The sequence below is a fragment of the Balearica regulorum genome, chromosome 5 (genome assembly GCF_011004875.1).
Source record: "Balearica regulorum gibbericeps isolate bBalReg1 chromosome 5, bBalReg1.pri, whole genome shotgun sequence".
In the NCBI taxonomy this organism is placed as follows: Eukaryota; Metazoa; Chordata; class Aves; order Gruiformes; family Gruidae; genus Balearica; species Balearica regulorum.
Genome location: NC_046188.1, coordinates 22474910 through 22494155, shown reverse-complemented (window position 1 = coordinate 22494155; position 19246 = coordinate 22474910). Strand labels below are relative to the sequence as shown.

Here is a 19246-nt window from a genome sequence, read left to right as displayed (position 1 = left end):
GCAATGCCAGACACCTCCACTTCCCACTTCTCAGGAAAAACACAGGTAAAGAGTAGAGCAGAGCATATGTTAAATAGCGTAAATGATCTCCTCTGAAACACAGTAATGTATCCATGTATTGTTGTTTGCCACACAGGGCTATGGCCATCCCTCCCTTTCCATACACAAGGGGAATGGGGTAAGTTCTGGTGCAAGAGTGGTAAATGGGTAAAAACTTGTACCTCCACTTGGTCACCTTTGCTCTGCCACCTTCGCTTGGCTGAGGAACAGCAACAAAAAAAGAATCACGATCTCAATAACTTAAAGCAGTTAATAAAACCCTGCAAAGACATCAAACATTTAGCTTTTCCACTGAGATTTAAAAAAAAAAAAAATGTTGCTGAACTTTACCCCAAGCTCTTCTCCCCTGTTTGCATTGTGGATATATCATTAAAAAGTTATTTTAAACACCAGACTGAAAGGTGAAATGGTACTGAAGATACTCACCCTTGCTGAAGAATGCAGTGAGTCAATAATGATCCATACCAGCTGTAATGAGCTGTTCCTGCTCTCATCTGCCTGAGCATTCTTAACACTATTAAAATGATGTTGGCTCTAAGAGGTATAAAAAGGAAGGAAAAAATGGGGAGACAGAATATACGAAAGTGGAAAAGACTAAAGCAAAAAGGAAAAGACTTTAGGTGGTAAAGATGTTCAGTTCAAATATTTGCAGATGGAAAAAACAGTTGAATTTGCAAAAAATCCTTGTATGTGGGGAAATTTATTTACTTGTTTTTCTTAAGAAAAAGCTTTAAAAGTACCCTCTCTGGGCAACATTTTTATGCACTGTGCTACTTCAGATTTATAGCAAAGTTTCCAATGGATATTTCAGGAGAGGGGAAAGGTGGAGGATGTGGGTAGGTTGTTGAAGAGGTGAGATGACACAAAAAAGGTAAGTCTTAAGAGTATCTACCTTCAGGGTGGTCAAAAATTGGACCCAAACATAGAAGATTGTTATTATAAACCTGTACAGACTAAATTTCATTCTGCCATAGCCAACTGGAGATACTGACCTAAGCAGAAACTAAACATAGGTCAAGCAGATTTGCCCACAACTCTTCCATGTGCTGTTTAGTGCTGTTGATTTAGCCTAAGAGCTCTTCCAACGTAGGGACCATGTGTGTTGTGCAAATACCACTTGGGGGCTTTAAACAAAAGGGAGAAGCAGCAGGACTTGAGGGCCACTTCATTTTTCAAATTCCCAGCTGGTTCAGAGACCCATGGAACTCAGTGAGAAGTGCCCTTGAGAAACACATGTGCAGCTCAGGCAGATTTCACTGTTTCAGCTCAGAGGAGCACTGAGATCCATTCTTGCTTTCACTAGGATATTTATTTATTTATTTATTTTGCTTTGAGAACTAAGCTTTATCTGAAGTCCTTTCATGCTTAGAGACACTGATTTTATTTTTTGTCTGCCTTTTTCATTTCCACTCACCTCTGCATGTTTGTGTTTTGTCTGGAATACAGACATGGAAGGATCTAATGGAAAGTTTAAATCACTGAAAACTTCATCATTGTTTTCAGGACATTTCCAATTCAGCAGAAAAGATAGAGTAAGACTGGGGAAAGGATTATGTGTTTACAGACGCCTTATCTACAATCATACTGCTATGTTTCTAGTTATTGATCTGTAAGATAACAAAAACTGATTCATTGTATTGGTCTAAAAGTCTTGATTATTTCTTTGGAAAAGAGGATTTATCCCATTGATTTTGCTCAGTCAAGTGGTCTTATATTTGAAGGATAATTTTTTTAGATGGCCAAAGAATATGGGCATTAACAGAAGGGAAATAAACACAGAAATTGAATTCAGGAGACAAGGTTTACAAATTCTCTTTCTGATTGCTGAATAAATGTTAACAGGGACTAAACATGAAATTCATAGGTTCATAGGTTTTTTTTTGCAATATTTTCACTTTTGCTAGTGACGTCTATATGGAGGGTCCTAAAGCTCCTTAAGAAAAAAAACGCTATTCCAGTATCACAGCTCCCCTTGCAAAATTACTGTTGTGAGCTGGCTAAAGTTCAGGGCTAAAATTCAGCTTTAAACTTTCTAACAAGAGTGCAAGGATTTTTGAAAGTACTGGGTCCCTGAAGTTTTCTATGAACATGATAGCTAATTTCAGGGCAAGTGATACAAGCTTATTGCCTGTGAAGCCAGTGTAACAGATTTTTTCAGTAGTTTTAGATCCTGCATACTCCTCAACTTAACCAAAATACCATTTTTCAGCTGGTAAAATGTCTTATTTTCTACATTTTCATCATGGCTTCCTGATGCTAACTTTGTTATAGAAGAGAAATGGAGAGATACAGGGAATAGTAGTTAACCTCTCCATATTTCATTTGCCACTGAGAAGGTAGGATAGAACTAAACACTACCGCGTATTCTTTAGTTATTCTGGATTGTCGTACTATGGCCTACATTTTTTTCAAATGGTGAAAATAACTTATATACCTTGGACACTGAAGGTGTAATTTAATTAAATTATATCATTTTTACTCGGAACTTTCAGAGAAAAAACAAAGATGCGGGCTTTTTTCAACAAAAACAGCTTTGACAACTTTGCTGTCACAAAGCTTCATCCTGAGCTATTTAATATCAATAATATCTTCATTTAAATGTAACTGGTATTAGGATTAAGTCATAAGCAAACAGACAACCTAAATATACAGTCATTCTTGTTATGAGTCAGTCTAAAGATCCATCTCAGTGTCTTGTCTCCAGCTTGGAGAAAATGTAAGAAATGGTCAAACATATGTCATCTTTAAGCAATATTTCCCTTTGCCACTTCACGACTTAGCAGCTTTTGAACTTTGCTGCCTCAACTCTCTTAGCCTGAACCAGTGAGGATTCATTCAGCAAGGGATGGTAAACTTCAGTTCTCTATATCTTCAAGTATCTACAATTTGCCTTCTTAGGGCTGCTGCCTGTATCCTGCATTTTGCTTTCTTGGGCTACTGTTCTCTTAATATTACATCAGGAGAGAATGCCACTTTCAGAAATGTGGTTTTTCAAACAGTACTCAGTTGGAAAACCTGTGTGTAGGTTGCAAGTTGAAGATACTGGTGGGAAGATATTGGGATTGTTCAATCTGGAGAAGAGAAGGCTCCAGGGAGACCTAATTGTGGCCTTCCAGTACCTGAAGGGGCCTACAGGAAAGATGGTGAGGGACCGTTTATCAGGGAGTGTAGTGACAGGACAAGGGGTAATGGGTTCAAGCTGAAGGAGAGTCAATTTAGATTAGATGTTAGAAAGAAATTCTTTCCTGTTAGAGTGGTGAGGTACTGGAACAGGTTGCCCAGAGAGGTTGTGGATGCCCCATCCCTGGAAGTGTTCAAGGCCAGGCTGGATGGGGCTTTGGGCAACATGGTCTAATGGAGGGTCTAGGTGATCAGAGGTGATCTTTGAGGTCCCTTCCAACCCAAACCATTCTATGATTCTATGATATATTATAAGAAAAGATCCCACTTTTACATTCTTGCTTGCCTCTTTAAAAAATAATTTATAATTCTGCAATTAATTTCATAATTAATTTATTGTGAAGCATTCAAAGTCAGCAGAGAAATCTAGTTAAATAAATGCTTTTGTTCATAAAGTGTTTTAAATGATGTAACTATTTTATACTTCTTCCCTAACCCTATAATTTCCTCATCCTCAGGAGTCTACAGTGAAATCATTATGTGTCATTTGCAGCCTTGACATTTTGCTCCTGCCTTTTTAATTTGGAAAAGCAAGTGGTGTATGCCACTTAACTGAAATGGGTGCAGGAAACTTAAGTAGGTTTAACAGGAAACAAAGGTAAGAGGCATATGGATTCACTCATGCCATTAACACAAATGGAAAATTACAGTCAGTGTTGCTTTAGGAAAAATAAAATAAAACAAGGAAAACTTTTGTTTGAGAAATTTATTTGTTCTTAGGGAACAGTAGTTGAAATTGCAATCAATGTGAATGTGGTTAGATGAGCTTATTTCTCTAGAGTGGAAGGCTACTCCACTAGCAAAGGAGACAGCTTGCGGTATGGCTGGCCCAGCCAATACATGGTCCAGTTTTTGGTGGCAAGATAAGGCACTGACCTTATGAGAGTTTGGCTATGAAATCTTGAGAGAGAGATTTGTTCCTGGTGCCTGGATCACACTGAATTCCGGATGTGGAAGGACACCATAATTCCACCCCAGGTGGAAGTGGGATAGTGGTCTCAGTGGCAGTCTTGAGAAACAACACTTTTCATCCCATTAAGTTTCTAACTACCCATTTAACCTCTAATTTGGGGAGGGCAAATACATTTGCATACACCATAAAGACTTGTGATTCCTTGTTTAGTGTTACGAGTAAACTTCGTCTTCTGAATTCAATTCTTAGCTCAGTTTGTAGGTGTTTTGCATGACCGTAGGTGTCCTGGCTCTGGCTAGGACAGAGTTAATTTTCGCAAGGAGCCAGGACAGGTGAGCCGAGCCGGCCAGGGGCTATTGCGTACCATGTGACATCATGCTCACCATAAAAGGGGGCCAGTCGGGGAGGGGTGGGTTCGGTGCGGCTCCAGGACGGGCTGAGCGTCGGGTCGGTTGTCGGATCGGTAAATTGCTTTCTGTTATCACCCTTTGTGAGTGTTCTGTTACCAGCACTGTTGTTGTTGTTTCCCCCTCCCTTGCCGTCCCAGTGAACCATCCTCACCCCACCCCACGAGGCTTTGCCTTTGTCTTTCCCTTTCACCTCCCCATCCTGCCGGGGGAGCGTTGAGCGAGTGGGGCGCGGTGCTCAGCTGTCAGCTGGGGCTGAACCATGTCAGCAGGCAACGCCTTTCACTTGTATCTTTAGCTTTGCTAGTAATGGTAACATTTAAATTATGGGATATGTGAGGCTGTGATGGCTAATAATACCAAAGACATGTAAGATTTAAACCAACATATGCATCAGATTTAAAGCAACACATGAATCAGATTAGTTCAGTTTAACTTTAGCAATCTACATGTTTAGATTTCCTTCATAGTTAGTGAACAGAGATAGATATCTCCAGAAGCAATTAATTCCATTTACTTTTGAAACCCTCCTCAGATGGAAAGAATCACAGAATGGTACCTTAAAGCAGAAGCGTACTCCATATCTTGAAAGAAAAATTAGGTATGTGTACTTTGCCAGTACATGTTGAATGCCTCAATGGAGTATATAGACCTCAAGCTGTTAAGTGGTAACAAATGCATGATTTTGAACATCTTTCTTTTCATTCAAAAGTTGTAGTAAAGGGAAGAACTTGTGGGGCTTTTTTCTCTCATCTTGAGGAGGTTCTTTAAAATGAAAAACATTGAACCCTTTGACTGTAAGCTCAACATGTTCTGGCAATGTGTGCTTGCAGCTCTCAAAGCCAACCATATCCTGGGCTGCATCAAAAGAAGTGTGAGCAACAGGTTGAGGGAGGTGATTCTCCCCCTCTACTCTCATGAGACTCCAACTGGAGCACTGCCTCCAGCTCTGGGGTTCCCAGTATAAGAAAGACATGGACTTGTTGGAGGGAGTCTAGAGGAGGGCCACAAAGATGATTAGAGGGCTGGAGCACCTCTCCTGTGAAGACAGGCTGAGGCAGTTGGGGTTGTTCTCTTCTCCTGGCTGAAGGCTCTGGGGAGACCTTATAGCAGCCTTTTAGTACCTAAAGGAGGCCTACAAGAAAGATGGAGAGGGGCTGTTTACAAAGGCATGTAGAGATAGGACAAGGGGTAATGGCCTTAAGCTGAAGGAGGGTAGATTTAGGTTAGATATTAGGAAAAAATCTTCCCTATGAGGGTGGTGAGGCACAGGAACAGGTTGCCCAAAGAAGCTGTGGATGCCCCCTCTCTGGAAGTGTTCAAGGCCAGGTTGGATGGGGCTTTTGGAGGGTGTCCTTGCCCATGGCAGGGGCTTGGAACTAGGTGATCTTTAAGATCCCTTCCAGCCCAGGCCATTCTATGTTAAATCACCTTAAAGATATGAAACCATTTTAAGAAACAGTTACTGACTTGGCTAAATCACTATTTAAGTGATTTTCTGCTTGCAAACCAAAAGTTATTAAAAATAGATACCTCAACTATTGCACTGCCAAGGTTGCACTTTTTTTCAGGAATCACTGTCAAGTCTGTCAAATGGAAACTAATTGACAATCCGATAGAAAATACTGAATAACTCCTTTGTAACCTCTTGTTCCAAGAAACCTCAAGGGTCTAGCTAGATTTTGGAATCTGAAACCCCTTATCTGTATTGTGATAGCATTTTGTAATGTAAACACTTTCTCAGCTCTGGTCACTTGTCTGACTACAGGATTCTCACCCAGAATAGAAAAGTGATTTTGATGATATAGTAAAATGAGAAATTATCAGCTATTGAACCTCTTTTGTTTAGACTAGATTTGGTTATGCTTCTTTTGTGCTATAACCAATGACTTCTGGATTCCAGACCTGGCTGACTTTTTTGTTATATAGCAACAACACTACCATTCCCTCAGTTTCTGTTGGACAGCCCCAAATTCCTGAGGTGCAAAATTTGGCCTGTCTTTTCGATGCTTTAAAAAAAAAAAGAAAAGTTGTTTATGACTAGCAAATTTGTGGTTCAGTTAATTTATGGCTGGCTCTGGACTTGACTTTTGTTCTCTTCAGGGTGTCATATACACATTGGAGTGCTGGTACACTTCTGAAGATCCAAGAATTGAGGAAGGCAGAAAGGAGACTGATTCAAGTTTCTATCCTGATGAAATTTTTTTCTCAGAGTTTCTTGGTAGTGATGGAGAGAAATGTAAATTTTTGCGGTTACTACCTATGGTTTAATAAACAAGCTATCTAGTAAAAAGCAAGAAAGATAGAGTCAAATATTGCACCAAGAGTTGAACCAACTTTACAACAGAGAAGTGGGATTTTCAGCAATGAGGGAAGAGAGGTAGCAAAGGCAGTAGGAAAGGAAGGTGAAAGGCTTGATTTGATGGTTAATTTAAAAAAAATTGTATTTCCAAAGAAGTCATGTTGTCTGTAAATCATCTACATCCTCACCATGAAGCCTCAGGGAATTATGTCCAGCATTTAAATACTGCATTCCAGCTGAGACTCTGAAAAGGACTTCACAAATAATGGACTAAATTTTAATAGTCTAAAAGGGCATGGTTTAAAATCCTCTAGGAAAATAATTTTTGCTTCTTTTCTGCAACTAAAAAAACCTCACCAACCACAATCTAGGGGAATCCAACTGAGCATAGAAGGACCTCTCTGGTGCAGGGAGGCATGACTTGTATTATCCTACCCATGACACATTAATTGAGCTAAATATTTGTTACATTTAGAAGACTGTCAAAAATGTAAATGAAAATAACCAGATACTGCACTATTTACCTTCTGTATTTCTTCCGCTAGTTTAAAAGAATTCCTATGGCAAAAAAGTTCAATTTAATCTTTGATATGTAATAATAATAATAATAAATAATGACGGCTATTAAGTATAAGTTATTTTTATATGGTTTTTCATTTGGCAACATTTTTTAATTTCTCCATCATTTTCAGCTTTTGTGATGTTCTGTTCAGCACTTGGCACCAAACAGTTTTGCTATGGGTTTAAAAAGCAAAGTGTCAGAACAAAGCTGATGTTAAAGCCTTTAGTCTCAGAGCCAGCCTAACATGAACCTGGTTCTATTTATCAGCACAATCTCTTGTTGTCGACTGTTTCAAATGCCAGAGCTCTTTTAAATACCACTAACATTGCCAGAGCCTCATTTAAACATGTATTAGCAAGGTAATCCTTCAATCATAAGCTTGCCACTAAGACATAAAGGAGATGATTACTGACATTCTGTGCCCTTTTCAGAATTACCCAAGGGAAACAATATAATGAATATCTTGGGCTTGCAGTGACCCCAGACTCTTCATAGGAAAGCAAAGGACAATAAACCAAAGTTATGTCAGCAAATGATTTCTTTCCTCTTTACCCTTTTATTTTACTTTAGGACAACTCATGAAAAAGTTGTATCCACAAAGTATCTTTGTTTAGGTGGCGTAATTCTCAGTAGTTACATCCTTGTGTGGGAAGCAAAGTAAGAGTATGACATCTAGTTTGAGTCGTGGTCAATTTGTATGATGCTGGGAGGAGATTACTCCTATTGGTTTGAAAATGCTCTAACTTGTGACTCCCCCTTCCTGTGTTCTTGCACAACTAAACGAGGAGCACAACTAATTGTCAGTTCAAAGCTTGATTTACTACAACAGTACTGTAGGCAGCAGCATGTCCTGCTGAGATGTTAAGATGTGATGACTGTTTCAGTGCCAAATTCAATGTAATATAAAATAAAAATCAATAAAATGCATCCCATATCTCCAAGATGTAGCTGAATGCATCCTGCAAATCAGCTGAACTTAAATGTCAGGCAGATAAACTTATTTGCAGCAATGCTATAACTAATCGTGAATTCATAAGAACTCTCTCTTTGGGCTGCTTGCTTTCTGCTATTGCTTTATAATCATCTTTTCATTAGGAAGATCAGAGTTTTAAAAATATGCTCAAGATGGCCACTATGAAATTATATGAAATTGGAACAGTTCCTGTCATCAAAAAAAGCCTTGAAAAATGTGTATTAACAACCCTCACAACACCTGGGAAGCCAGGCAGTTATTCTTACTGACAAGTACCCTGGGCAAAAAAAGAAGTGACCTGCGAGACGCTCCCCAGGACAAGCTGTGCCAGACATTAGACGGAGCTCTACCAGACTGGGTGGCTCTGGGCGGGGAGGGTAGCTGTGGTAGAAACCACCATAGCTCAGAGCAGCAGATGCTCCCTTGAGGCTTAAGTAGGAGAGATGTAACACCATGCAGAGGTGACAGTGCTGCTTCCAGTGGCTGCAGTTGAGGTCTCCTTGCTGCATGCCCCCAGCTGACCAAAGGCAGAAGCAGGACCTGGCCCAAACTTACTCTGAGCCTGAGGAGCTCCTGGCATAGCTGCCTGTGCAGATATACTCAGTGTCACTGAGTAGCGCTGAGGCAGCATGGAGGGAGTAGAAAAGTTATTTTACAAGGGACAAAACTTCTGCATGAAAAATGGTCCTATTAGGTCCCACATGGCCTGTGATGGTCATTTGGTAGCTGAAAGGTGGTGTTTCTTGCTCTGCTTTGCTGCTTGTCTCTGTGAGCAAGTTTCTATTTGTTTGGGGGCCCATTTCACTGCTACAGTAAATCCCCTGGAACTGCTCAAGTTAGCTCAAGGAAAGATTTGGCACCATGATCAGTGGCAAGCTGTAATTGTGTGTAGTGCTCCGTAGTGTGGAAAGCCCTCTACCTTTCATGAAGGTGAACACCTTTCCAGGTGTTCAGATCATCCAGACTCCTCATCTATTAGCAGTTCTGTGTGAAACTCTCTATTTTCTTCTTCCATTTATTTCAGCTACTTTGCTGCCTGTGAAAGTCCCCTGCACCTACTTTTTTATAAAAAGTATCTGTTGGAAACATGCAAACTTTAAAATCACATTCGGATCTTGGCAACATTACTGTAAGTATGACATTATGAATGGAACCAAGCTGAATGTTGTAATTGAATTTGCACCACTGATAATTACACCTACAATTAAACTTTTGAAGAATTTTTCATGTTTACTCTCTTCCTTTCAGGTTTTGAGCCAGTTATTCCCTTCTGGAGTAGTGCAGGAACATGGGAGTCCACAGCTACAAGGAACCAAATGAATCAAAATGTCCAGTTATCTGTAGTTTGCAATCAATCTAGGCATGAGCCCAGAATGGTCCACAGAATATCTGCTATCTGCACAGCAAACCAGCTGCCACTAAAAGCAAAAAGCCATAGAAGTATATTTTATTGCAGCAAGAGGGAATCTGGCAGATAGAGAGTAGAAGCTACACTATGTTTGGCGTGTAGGAGTATAAGGAGTAAAAAAAAAGTTAAAACCATGGGTGGGTGATAGGTTACAAATACTTGAAATATTACTAAATGTGCATATGCTTGTACCTGCACACTGAGGGACTCAGTGATCCGTGATATATTTGTGATTACCAATTTCTTCCTTAGTGGAAGGTGGCAAAGGAGTAGGGGGAAGAGATAGGGGAAGGCAAATATTTAATTACTTTGAAATAAAATCTACTACTTCCTTTTTGTCTGAATGACAGCTGCAGCTGTCTTCATCCTGAATCTATGGGACAAACTACTCGGGACATATTCAGCCATGGTGGGGAGCATCTCATGCTTTTAAGTATTTCCCCTAACTTCTGTTTGATAAAGCATGTACAAGTTGAAGTGGGTAAAAGTCATGCAATCTGACCATTCCATTTTATTGAGTAAATTTTTACAAAAAATACTATGATGAAATTATAACAGGAATAATATAATAATAGAAATAGGAAATAATAGGATTTGTATATAGTTTAGATTTAGATCCAGATTTAGAAAGGTCTCAATATTGGTTGGGAATTCACCTACATTCAATGCAGGATACAGTCTACCTTTTATACCATTTTCACATTCCTTTGCAGGATCATGCACAATGGTGCATGATATGCTCTTAAATATCGTGATACTCTCTTAAATATAGTTCACTGTTGTTCATCCCACCTGCTATGATGCACCAGTACTTAGAGTCCTTAACTAAATCACCCAGCCACCAATGATGCCACAGTTAAGTATACTCTTTCAGCAGAATATCCCTGAACTTTGAGAAAATTTTAACTGGGCTGAGGATTTTCACTCTATAGCTTGGGAATCTGTCACTGAAATGTGTACAGCTCCCAGAATTACATCCCCTTTTTTGTATCAACTTCTTGGATTATTTCCTGTTTTCTCAATGCAGTAGCAGCTGGAGCCACTCCTGGCGGCTGCACCCTGCACTTCACACAGCTGCCTCCATGGCTTTTATTAATGTTTTCCATTTCTCATCCTGTTTTCTCACTGATGACTCTGGCAAAAGACACACTCTCTCTATTGGAGTAAAAAATAATGCAAATCCTAACACCCGTCTCAAAATAGCTAAGAGGGGCTTTGTGGCTCAGATGCAGGAAAACAAAATTAGTGCCTACTGCAGCATGTTCATATGCCTCAGAATAGGTTGTAGGTTAGAAGGCACCAACGGAGCTTTGGTCCTACTGCTATTTTTCAAAAAGTCCATCATGTTAATAAAGATTCCCTTGCTCAGTGGTACTTTGGTAAAGAAAGCTAGTTGTAGGGCCACTGCCTCCCTCCAGGTGTCACTGCCCTCCTAGGTCCTGAGTCTCTGGACAAAGGGCAACCGATTGAGCCATCAATAAATCCATATCAGGATGGAGCATGCAGAATCTAATAGCTGATTTCATTACATGGAAGTGACAAGGCGTAAGCTGTCTGGTTTGAGGAATGGAATTGATTTCACCAAGGGAAGTAAAACCAAATGTAATATTACTCAATAATCCGAGACAAATAACTGTGAGCCTATTAACTCGATTTTTAATTCTGAAGAACATTTTGTCATTAGCTGGAACTCTGGACTGATTTTTGTCCTTGTGAGTAATGCATTTCAGGAAGACCTACTTCGAGTTTGCAATTATTCTTTTAGAGGCAAAAGTCTGTAAATGAAGGGATTATAGACACAAACAAATCCATTCATAATTAGTCTTCCTCTCTTTCAGTAGGGCAGTAATAATGAGTAATGGTAGTCATTTCTCGAGTCCCATTTAGTTAATGGAATAATACTCTTGGTTTATTTTTATAACATTTTTAAAATTTATTTCTGCCCCACCAGTCTACTAGGCAGCAACTGCCATACCGAGAGTCTTTGAAGTGTTTTTGTTTGAGATGAGATGGAGTCATTGGAAAGGCAATTAGAAAGGCTCTGGACCCTTCAAGGCAGTCACATTTTATATTCAAATGCCCCTTTGTAGGGCATTTGGGTAAGTTGGTCATCTTGACTTCTATAAATCAACTCTAAAGCCCTAAGTGGCTGAGGTTAAGGAATCTATCATCCCTAGAAGAGTTCTTCTGAAACTGTTGCTTAGGATCTGCACATGCCCTTGGAAAGCCTCAAGTATATTAGGGGACCAGAAATTTTGAGGTATGGTGGAACACAGACAAAGGATTGAATTTGTACATCAACAGACTGGTTACAGAGAACAAAGTTTTTTACTGTCTTTTCTTGATATAATTTCCAAAATTTATTTTCTGTGTCATCTGAGAAATCCCAAAGATTAGGCAAAGTGCAACATCATCTTCTTCAATTATAGTGAACAGCCAGCACATGCAGGTGCTAGCAGTGATGCAAAGAAAAACACTGAAAGGAAATCCTTTTCTGAGTTGAGTTAGTGGGTGCAAGTGGGAGATGGGCCTCCTCTATTGTTGCCTTATCTTGATGAAAAAGGAAGAGAAAATGTGGCCTGCTCTTCATGCCATTACAAGGAAATGACATGATGTAAGTTATTGTATTCTTCCAAAGCTGCTGCTGTTATAGCAGTTGTATAAGCAGCATTTTCCATTTACCCCACCATTCCCAATATCCATCGGAAAGGGGTGTGTGTGTGAGTGAGAGAAAGTAGAGAGAGCATACCAGATCCATTTTTGTGTATTTCAGAGAGTGGAGCACATCTTGTGGGTCAAATATATTCTCGATAAAAGGGCCCCTGCAAATAAGAGATAATTACAGGGCTTCACCATGTGTGTTTGTTTTCATGGCTCCCAAAGTCCAGTTCCTGTGGTGTTCATGATGCAATGTAGAAATTTTTTGTCTCATAGATAGTAAGGTTGTTCAGTGACAGCTGTGGCCTGTTGCAAGATTCAGCTCAAACCTCCAGGAGCCTTGCTGAAAAGGGTGACTACCTGTGTTTGTCTTGGGAGAACTGACAGATGTCAGGACATTTTGCCACAAATCTCAAGAGTATTTTCTGCAGGGAACGTGGGACAGCACAGAGATTTAAAGAAATAAAGTGTAAGTTGATATTTGGAGGCTTTCTTTTTACAATCTTATTAAAAATAAAAAAAAATATGATAAATCATAGAATGGTTTGGGTTGGAAGGAACCTCAAAGATCATCTAGTTCCAACCCCCCTGCCATGGGCAGGGACACCTTCCACTCGACCAGGTTGCCCAAAGCCCCATCCAACCTGGCCTTGAACACTTCCAGGGATGGGGCATCTACAACCTCTCTGGGCAACCTGTTCCAGTGCCTCATCACTCTAACAATAAAGAATTTCATTCTAACATCTAATCTAAATTGACCCTCCTTCACTTTTAACCCCTTACCCCTTGTCCTGTCACTACACTCCCTGATAAACAGTCCCTCACCATCTTTCCTGTAGGCCCCTTCAGATACTGGAAGGCCGCAATTAGATCTCCCCGGAGCTGCCTTTTCTCTAGGCTGAACAACCCCAACTCTCTCAGCCTGTCTTCATAGGAGAGGTGCTCCAGCCCTCTGATCAGCTTCGTGGCCCTCCTCTGAACTCGCTCCAACAGCTCAATGTCTCTCCTGTACGGGGGCCCCCAGAGCTGGACGCAGTACTCCAGGTGGGGTCTCACAAGAGCAGAGTAGAGGGGCAGAATATATATAATATAAATAAATATATAATATAGGTATAAATATATAAATCATGAAATAAAGAATAAAAGTTTAAAAAAGAGAATGAAGCCAAATGGCTGCAACTTTTCTCTATAAAAGCATATGAATTTAATTTGCTATCCCCCAAAAACACTACTCAGATGCAAGATGTGCATTAGTGTTTTTTTCTTTTTTCTCTGCACTAAAAAGGTTATGCTACTTTTCACTGCTTATGAAAGTCATACAAGATCCAAATGGTCTGTGTTTTGGTTTTTCTTTTCTGTCTTTGTCTAGAACAGCAGAAGCCCTTGGGAGCTGAGGCATGCTGCAGTTCTCTGAGAGCAAATTATCATCAATGTGATGCTCTTGGGTGGAAAGGAGAGCACCCTGGGAGACTGAGCAGCTCCTCTGAATTAGCTTTTTAGAGATTGGGTATCTCTATAGATTTGCTCGTTTATTTGAACGTTTCATGACTCCAAAGCTGGATGTCCCATATTTCTTTTCCCCATACTGATCTCCTCCTTCACAGATGTTCAGTTCCCATTAGTCCTACTATTGCCTCGGGCTACTACTCTTTTTTTGGAATTGCTGTCTTCTCTGTCCCTCCCTTCAAGGAATATCTGAAACTTTTCTTGCTCCTCGGAGTAGTTTTAAGGAAGAGCTTAAAGCTCCAGCAGCTGTCTCTCTTGCCTATGTAATGACATTATAGGGTGCTTTCAGTATTAATCAAAGATTTAGATAGCTGAAGTTCAGGGCTATAGTTTGTGGTTTGTACATAATTATTGAATTTTCTGTAAAGGCTTGAAGGATGTCTCAAACTTCCATGCTGAAAATGCGAAGCCTGATGTGTGGACATTAATATTTTTTTTTTTTTTCCCTACCAGTGATGAAGTCTGATTGAAGAGCAATCCAGTGATACAACAGTGATCTGCAATGAACTTTTTCGGGGGCAAGGAACTGAGATTAAGATCCCTAGTGAAGTGGGAGAACATAGATGGTAAGTTACCTGAATTACCTTACTTAGTGGTTTAAAAAAGGGAGAAGCATTTGAACCTCAGAAGGTGAAAATCAACTGTCACTAATTCCATATGACATTTTGAGAAGTGTCCTAAAGCTAAAGGTGTCTGTAGGTCTAAATTCAGTTTTCATTCAGCAAGGGAAGCTGCAAGCACAGTTCTGGCTACATCCATTCTTTTGATGATTTCAGTGTCCCGTGGGACTGATGATAGCAAAGTAAGATACTAGTTTAGTGGCAGCTGGCTTCATATAAGCATGTTCAGTCTCTCTGGCCACAGGTTGTCTATGGACTCCTGCATGGGCAGACTGGCAGCTAGTCAGAGCACAAGCTATATGCAAAGCTTCTCCTCGCACAAGGCGCTAGTAGTGTCATATAATCCCCTACTGGAATTACTGATTGGTGTGGTTTGTTTTTTTTTTTTATGCAGCCAGCTCTTAAGAACAGAGATCTTGGAGCAAACAAAATTATTCTTAAACCAAACCAATAACCAACCAACCAAAAAAACCCCAAAACCCCAACCCAAAAAAACCAGAATAAAAGATAACCCAAGAAAACTCCTGTCAGGACCTTAGCACATTACACTCAGAAGGCAGAAAACAATGGTCTGGTACTTCTCCTAAAGGAAGATGTACCAGTTTACTACGGGTGTATAATGCATACAGTAAATGTTATCTTGCTTTCAGGGAAAAAAATATTTTGTGTGTTACTTTACAAATTAATTACCAGCTAGTTTAATGTCAGTCTTCAAACTTCAAACTCTAGGAACACACTTTATGTCATTTAACTTAGGCAATTTGCAGCATAGACCTCCCTGTTGGAATTAGTCACCTTAGATTCCTTTGGCAGAGAAAAGAAATAGGCACTTTTTGCTTCCTATTTGACCGATTTCAGATATCTGCATTGCATTACTTTGGATATTTACATGCAGGTGCATGAAGTTCATTGCAGGATCTACCACTTCTAAGGAATACAGCACTAAAAAACCTCTAAGCATAGGAACTATGTAAAGGATCCCTCCTTTATAGCCTATTTTATTTTTGAAGGCCTCCTGATGCATTCTTTTCTGCAGCCTGCACTGGCTTATTCAGATGTTGCCCACTTAAAATAAGCAGAAAACTCAATTACGTTTGCCTTCCAGCTTGTATTTCTTCTCTGAGTTAAAAAAGAATCCAATCCCCAGTACAGTTCCTCTCATGACTGAGTATCAAGGAAAGTGATACTTAATCAAATCATTATAAATAATTCTTTTTAACAAGGACAGAGAAAGCATTCTGCAACCTCCCTGGAAGACTATTAAGTTACAAAGAAAATGCTAAAGCCAAATAATCAAAACAGGGTTTTAAGTTCGTGAAATCACTATAATTAGGACAAATACACACCACTGCAGTGGGTGTCTCTTTTTTTCCCTCAATTATGGTTAATGAGATAAGATGGGCTTTTAGATAATGATAACATGGGATTGTTCAAACATTCATCATTAATTAGCTGAGTATAACAGAAGATACATATATACTTAGAAGTCAGAAGAAGAATTTTGTTTTGAATATGATTATTAAATTTCAAAGTATGACAACAAGAAGAAACATCCCAGTAATCATTTTGCTCCAGTGTGGTTAAACGTAAAGACACCAAAATTTTCATTGTGGAGAAGAACAGAAATAAACGCAGTAGTTATCTGCCTTCCTGTATTGTGAATATAAAGACACACTAAAGCAAATAACTTAGAATTTTATAATAATCTGGAAGGTGATTGTACATAAGAGAGGAAAGTTTTTACAGTATTTGCACATATGGCAGAGCTAATTAGTCAAAGGAAACAGCTAAAGATTAATATTAGAAAACATTTTTTTAGCATTGTGGTCATATGGGGTATGAGACTGAGTCTCTGAAAGGAAGAAAACACAGTTGGACCTTTCAAATTGACCTCAGTAAAATAGCAGAGAATATATAGTGGTAAGAAAAGCCTCACTGCCTCAAAGACAGAAGATATGACCACCCAGGTACAGATGAGTGAGGCACGCAAGCATGCAGCACCTGTCTTGCCTCTTATTATGTTTTCTTTTCCAGCTTTTCAATATTTAAAAAAAATAAATATAGGGAATGTTGGTTTTATTGGTGCTTAATTCACTTAATTCAAAGTTTCATGGTTCTCCAAGTGCAAGATTAAAGTCTTTTGCCTTGCTAAGCTTTGCTCAGTTCAACACAGAAATTTGAACAATGGGAGAACTGTCAAAAATGTTTGTATAACAACTTTGTGATGATCTAATCTCCAAGGCTATTTTAGTCCCTGAATATGTCATATTGTCTTTGTGGGTTGCTCTGATTCACGTTAGCTTGGAAAGGCCCCTTATGCCATCCTTGGCTGGCAGGAGCTCAGCCATATCACATGTCAACATGCCCTTTTTATCAGGAGATCAGGAGCTGGAAAGGAATAAGGATGTAGATGGCCGAGTGGCTGGCTGTCATATAGCTAAGCTAGGAAAAGGAGAACAATAACAAAGAATAACTTTGAGTCCACAATTCAGGCATACTGTTCCCCAGCATTTTGTAATTTGCTTTGTCTTTTACACCTGTGGAAAGAGATTGTGAAGCAGCCGGAATGTCAGATTAGAAGTCTGTATTCCTTTAATAATAAAAAGGACTGGCTCTCTGCACTGAGTTAGAGAAGGGCTTTACCAGGTCAGATCAAAAATAGTCTAACCCTGGATTCATTCTACTACAGTGGGCAATAGTAGAAACAGTAGAAAACAGAATAGAAAGAGGATAGCAATAATTTGCTCAAATAATTTGTTCAAAGCAGCAAACCACCCAATACAGAATCAAGCCCTGAATTCTCATACTGAGGTAAATCAAAAACCTTCATGCTGGGTGTTCAGAACTTACATAGAAGTCAGATCTTTTTTTAAATTCCAAGGCAGTGGGATTCCGGCTTTGAAATGGACCCAGGAGCACTGTAAGACATTTGACAACCAAGAACTATGGTTGCAGTTTAGCCCATGTACTTAAAATTAATGTGCACTGTTATTTACTGAATAGGCCATCAGTGTATGCAGACATTTACAACAGGCAAGACATGCCAACAAATTAGGAGTGTCTTAGGGGGACATTCCAGTAATTTGTGATTTTTGTGTTTGCTTCAGCCTCTGAAAAGTCTTCCATGCATATTCTTCCTTTTCTTTCTCTCTCTTTCATATCCCTTTTAGTAACTTTTGAATGGAATTTCCTGAAATACCACATTCATTATCACCTCTGGGTAATTCCTCATGTGACAATCCATTGTGTTTATAACTCAGGACCTTGTTTTTCATATTTTTTGCAGTCCTCCTACTGTTCACTTATCAGTGCTGGATGCACTGACCCATTTGTTCACCATAGACCTGAGTGACTACAAAACCCCAATTTTCTTTGGTGAGAGGAGGGAATCAAGGTGGTGCTGTTCTAGCTGTTGCACAGGGGAGGGCTTCCTTGGTCTCAAGAGAAATAAAGTAGACTGGAATGAGACATGCATTACAAATTCACTCTGTGGGAGACAGACTGACTTAGCAAATAAAGGCTTTCACCTCTAAGTCACCAGTTCAAGGTCAAATTCTGGTGCATGTCAATAGGGACTTAAAAGCTTTACCACCCTGTGTCTGCTCTGCAGTTTCAAATTTAAAGAAATGACAGTCTCAGGCTAGTTTCTCATAAACACCACCACCGCTGTCACTGCTAATTGGGCACTTGCTGGAAGCATTGGCAGAGAGGCAAAAAGACTGAATGAGCCATTGACATTGAATTCACCTCTCATTGCTACATGCTCGGTGAGGCTCTGCTGCTGGCTTTGTGCTGGCTGTGTGTCTAGTAGAGGTAGACCGAGCAGAGTCTCTTTCTGCCGCCTTATCTTGCTCTGAGAACCCAGCTCTTTAAAAACTGTGTCTGCCTTTTATAGCTAACGTGTCATTGTAACTTAATGTAATTTTTAGGGAGGTAATCATCAAAGAGTAATGGGCAGGAACTATGGGAAAACTTTGGCTTAATGTCAAGAAAAACTTTTTGAGAACAAGATACTGTGTTTTTACCAACCTGTGTCTGACACGATCTGGCTGACTCAAACTGGACATCTCCCAGAATAAAATAGTAACACAGCCTTTTGAAGCAAGACCTACTCCCATAAACTATATGAATAAAGATGAACTTCTGTACCATGTTCTGAACTATAACTATCCCTCAGGAGGAGTCTTCTCTGCCTGCTGGGTTTTGTTTTTTTTTTTTTTCTGATTACAATCCAACCCTATCAGTGCGCTCATTGCCAAAAAAAAAAAACCCCAAAAAACCCCAATCCCAAAAAAACCTCAAAAAACCCCCAAAACCCCAAGATCCTCCAAACTAAAAAAAAAAAAAAAACCAAAACAAAAAAACAGGTCTACTTTTCATTTTATTATGAAAATCACTACATATTATATTTTTCATACTAAAGACAGAAGGGAATTTAGACTCTCAGAATTGCTCAGAACATCACTGAAGCTTTAAAATCCTATATAATTTATTGGTGGAAGAACTTACTTTTACAAACACCTTTATTACTCAGTGAAATTAATTCCTCAGGACAGGCAAAATCCTAGTATCCAAGGCTCAAAGTCACAATATTTTAACTTTAAGGTTCCTGATTGTTCATCACTAAATCAGTTTGCTTTATAATATACACGTAAAA

General features: G+C 39.5%; 1 long non-coding RNA gene across 1 annotated transcript in view; it reads left to right on the top strand.

Moving 5' to 3' along the window:
• LOC142601909 (uncharacterized) overlaps positions 1–19246 on the top strand; it is a 96537-nt gene that overhangs the window by 48801 nt on the left and 28490 nt on the right. The window contains exon 2 of the long non-coding RNA XR_012835482.1: positions 14423–14535. This is a non-coding gene — a long non-coding RNA (uncharacterized LOC142601909). The remainder of the gene's footprint in view (positions 1–14422; positions 14536–19246) is intronic.